Genomic DNA, 5209 nt, shown 5'->3' on the forward strand with positions numbered 1-5209 from the left:
AATGCGATTGTGCAAATATTCAAAAATATAAAATAATATTTTTTTCAGTGAAAAAACTGGGAATATAGAAATGTAAAGGCTTATTCTAGTAGCCGTGAAGTTTTAATTGCCAAACCACATGTTTCGGCATGTTCAGAAGTAGCGGAATGAAAAAAAAAACTATTCTCTATTGCAAATTGTTTCTTCTAAAGTGCGTTTAAAAAAAAAAAAAAAAAAAGTGACAACCCGCACGGTTTAACGACATGTTTTAAGGCCGCCAAATATGTGAAATATTACATTGTTTTTTTATATGAAATCAGTTCAGTAATATTATATAATAGTGACATTTTTTTATTGATTCAACTCTTAATGCCTTTTTTAATGAGTTTTAAAGCACCCTTTGATTTCTATAGCATGTTTAGCCCACCTCCACAGCAGTGCAAGATCTTTGCAACACTTTCCTGTTTGTGATAATTTGTTGCCAATGTTCCCAGCAGTTTGAGCCAGGGGCGCAGCTGTAGCCTGGGCAAAGTGTGTGTGTGTGTGTGTGTGTGTGTGTGTGTGTGTGTGTGTGTGTGTGTGTGTGTGTGTGTGTGTGTGTGTGTGTGTGTGTGTGTGTGTGTGTGTGTGTGTGTGTGTGTGGTAAAAAAATTGTGCGTTTTTAGAAGCGGATTACATAACTGAGCTATGAGAATAGCAGTTGTGGGCAAAACAATGTGAGTTGGAGGCTTTTTTGACAAACCGATCGGATTGTCAGAGTCAGAGTGAAACCGCATCTAAAAGAGGTGTTTAGACATGGTCTGGAAATGCGATAAGGGCTTACAGAATAGCAAACCATGCCAATCCACTTCTAAAGAGCACTTTAGACACACTTCTGAGCTACTAGAATATGCCCTTTAGGGTCTGATTCTATGGGGCCTATTCTATAAGCCTCGATAAGACACTTATCGAGCACTTATCTGCCAAAAGGGGTTAACTACCACTGCCATGTTTATTGTGGTAGCGGGGTGGGTGAAGGTGGTATTTGGCCCATGGTGAGTGTTTCGACCTTCCAGGGGGGGGGGGGGTTGTGGGTGGGGTTAACCCCTTCTTTACCTTAACGGTTACTAGCACTAAGGTAATGAAGGGGTTAACCCCTTCCACTACCCACCCGGTAGGTATAAACACCCACCAAATGACAACTTCACCCATCCTCGCTACCCACAGTAAATATTTTAAAACACCTCAACCCTACTACCCACCTCCTCTTCCCCCAACAACCCCTCCCCCCCCAACACATACAGTACAGTAATGGGCAAAATTACTATTATCCAGATATGGATAATAGTGCATTTGACCATTATAAAATAAAACATTAGCCAGCCAGCATTAATAAAGTAAATAAAACGTTCAAATTACCCCTGCCATCATGAAGGGTGTCCTTGTCAGTGTAAGGATTGGTGGAGTCACACCGCCCTCAGCGCGCTGCCCTCGTTCCCACCGCCGGCCCTGCTCCCTCTGCTTCGGGAAGTGCCCGCCATGCCGGGTGCGCGCACGCATTCTGCTCGGGACTTGATGCCTCATCCGGCCCGTCTCTGGACTCCGCCCATGCAACTCCTTCTGCGGGGCGCAATGGACACGACCAGTACACACAGGAGACGTGCCAGCTGCAATCCTCCTAGGCGCCCTCCCACACTCAACAGTGCAGTCAATGAGGTTCACCAATGATTATACCTTCACACTATCTCCCATTTCATTGGCCGTCCTTCCCATTATATGCTGGCCTGTGCCACTGGCACATTGGCTGAGTATAAACCTATGTTTCGTAGTGTTCACTGCCGCTTGCCTCCTGCTCTTGTTGCTCCTAGCTCTCCATTCCTGACCCTGACTTTCCATTGGACTCCGCTCTTCTCCACTCCTGGCCCCGGCTACCCTCGACGATCCGCACCTCTCCAATCCTGACCTCGGCAACGCAACACGAACTATTCTCTACTCTCCAATCCAAACCACGGCTTATGGACCTGCAACGTTCCACTACTCTCCTACCCCAACCTCGACAAGTATTATGACCATCCCTACCTCCCCAATCCTGACCCGGCTAACTCAACAATCCTACTTTCCAGACGCGCCCTTGCGCTATGAGTGGTGTTTATATCTATCCCTACCTTGGTCTCGCCAGTCCTGCCTTGTCTGTGGTGAGCACTGCGTTACAGTCAGCATACTGCAGGGCCATGTCCTTCGATGCCAGCAAGAATAAAAGAAAAAATACAATCTAATGGCCCCTAACCCCTTAATCACCTTATTAGGAGAGCATGCTAATGGGTTTAGGACATACAACACAATCCAACCTATTTTCACATTTTTGCCCAACTCCTATATTTTTTTACATTTGCATCTTAGCCAACAATATTTGTCACAAACAGCACACTCATGAGCACGTGACTTGTATATGTGACATGGGTTAATACACACAGCTATCCAGCTGATCCATTTTCACCTCCGCATGGTCACTTAAATTAATAATATCCCCCCTCAATCCGTCACAATATATATCTTTACTCGCTTCCACCGCCAAAGAGATATCAGGATTTCCTTGCAGAGTCTTTGGTCCCTGTTTACTAAGAAAAATCTATTGCAGCAACATGTGTCCAAAAATGTAATCACTCTCTTCTAAACATGCAAAGTTCAATCAGAGCCCAAACTATTAGTGTAATAGTACAGTGCTTAGGTTACAGAAAAAGATTGACAAAAACATACAGTACAATAAATGCAGACCGTTTCATCAACTAAAAAGAAGTAAAATAAATGTATCTAATTACTTAATTTCTTGAAAAATTAGACAGATGCCACCTTCATGATTGCATCTGTGCTCTTCATATACACGCCTGCATCTAAAATTTGACAGCCTAACATCTGAGAAACAGTTATCTGTCTTAGGCACCTCTTACCCATTCAGTGTGTGGTATGATTTGATTTGTCTTATAGTTTTCTTTGAGGCTGAGAGCCCAGGATCTGGCTATCATCTATAGCCTTCTAAACAACACACATTTCACTTTTAGTGGACCATCAGGGATAGCCCCCCAATTAAGCGACTTTTTTTGTAGATCAGCACAGACAGAGGAAGGGACTTCACTTGTCAGAACCCGCATATCTTGTATTTTTAAGACAAACAGTAATCACATTAATCCCTGAAGCACCAGGTTGGTTAAAATACTTAATATTGCCCGCCATTTTTATTACAGGTATATTAATTATTCTCATGAATGTTTGTCAGACCTATGATATTTTTTATTTAGTAAACTTACAGAAACTTTTGGACTGTCTTCCGAGCCTCACCCTTTGGTATTCTGCAGAACACCAAAGAATGTATTTAAAGATACATTAGAAGCTTTCTTTATTTCTGCCGATAGAAGAAGTTGCGATGCCTTATTTCAATCCCTGCATCATCCCAGAGAGGGTCGTTCTCCGATAACCTCACCTCGCAAACGTAAAAACCAGGCTAGGTCTTCACCCGCCATAAAAACAATTCTTCATATATTTAAGGAACAGTGCACTTGCAATTCAAATTAACTGTTTGAGTGCCAGTTTATTAAAATACTGAATGTGTTCATGGTATTTTCATTACAATATTTATTAGACTTTACCCATATTTTACATCAGAAAGAGCTGGCCTATTTATCGCCCCCATGGTACTGGTGGAACTGTGAAACTGTACAAAATGAAATGGCCAGTCCATCATGTTACAGAATTTTGAAAAGGTCAAAGCTGTAGAATAATTCACTCTAATCCATTTCACAAATCCTTTATGAATGTATTGCTATCTTGAGTATTGTATAAATTCCCATCTCTGAACAGGTTTTCAAACTATCATTTTGAAAAAGATGGTACTGCGTGAACTAGGCATTATAAAATAACCCATACTTTGGCCAACCATAAATTCTGAATCCCTAATTTAATGGTATTGGTTGGCCAATCTCTGAAAGTAGCTGTAAGGAAAGGACCGTCTGAAATCAGGGGTAAAACTTTAATTTAAACCTTGTATCTCCACACCTAAAGAAGTGCTGATATTGAGATGAAATGCTGCCATTTATGACATGTGCTATATATTTGCCTTACAGAGTACATTTTTAAGAGGTAAGCCAAGCATGCGATTTTTGTTTTCTAACATAGGTTTGAAGCAGGGGGTCTCCAGAGCTTAACCCACTTTATTTCAGCTTCGTGGACCCCCTTCTTCCGGAGATACATACCTCCGTAGGGGGTGCTGGTAACCACTCTGCTCCGCTAGCAGGGTTCATGTAATGGTGAAGTTTCAAGCTCCTGTGCCCTACGGCCCAATAGGAAGCCGTGACGTCATCAAGGTCAGCATCCTATTGGCCCGAGGGGACGCGGGAGCTTTAAACTTTGCCAAGAAACTAGAGGTCTGTTTCTCAGGAAGCAGAGGGTTACCGCAGCTGAAATAAATGGGGTTCAGCGCTGGATACCCCCTACTTCAATCCTATGTAAAGAAAAAATAAGAACATTAAAAACGGCTTGGATTGCTCCATTTAAGAACTCAACAGAGGCCGCCAAGATACAAGAGCAGAAGCAATGCCCCCTGTAATCTTGTTGTTCTCTGCTGATGTGACTGCTGATGTGTGTCGGTTATAGGATTAAAAAAAAACACAGACCTGCATTTTCTTTACTATGATTTCGGATTCTCTTATCATTCCTAATACAAAATAGGTCATAGCGATGAACACAAGCGATATAGGAGGTTAAAGGAAATTACACAGTCACAGAAAGTCCACAAAATAGGCACGTCTTCTCCACAACATTTACTAATCTGATCCTGGTCCCACCCCTTTTTTCTCTGCAGCTGAAACCGGGACATTTTAAAACATTTCAAATAATTGTGGGGACATCTGGTCACCTTACCCCTCCAGCACCATAAATGTCAGTAGAAAGAGGGCAGTGTGGGGAGTAACTCCTGCATTGCCTGGTTATGTTATTGTATAGGAGACCGGGTTACAAGCCGCTCCCCTGGGAAGGAGGGTTTTTTCCTCTAGAGCAGTGTTTCTCAACTCCAGTCCTCAGGGAACCCCAACAGGTCAGGTCTTAAGAATATCCCTGCTCCAGCACAGGTGGGTCAATCAGTGGCTCAGTCATATTGTACAGCAAATAAATATACCAACTGTGGTGACACTGTGGGCTCATTTGCAATTGCCATTTCCCAGAATCCCTGGCTGCAGTGGAAGCATTGTATGCTAAGAGA

Source organism: Ascaphus truei, chromosome 10 (genome assembly GCF_040206685.1).
Source record: "Ascaphus truei isolate aAscTru1 chromosome 10, aAscTru1.hap1, whole genome shotgun sequence".
NCBI classification, from domain to species: domain Eukaryota; kingdom Metazoa; phylum Chordata; class Amphibia; order Anura; family Ascaphidae; genus Ascaphus; species Ascaphus truei.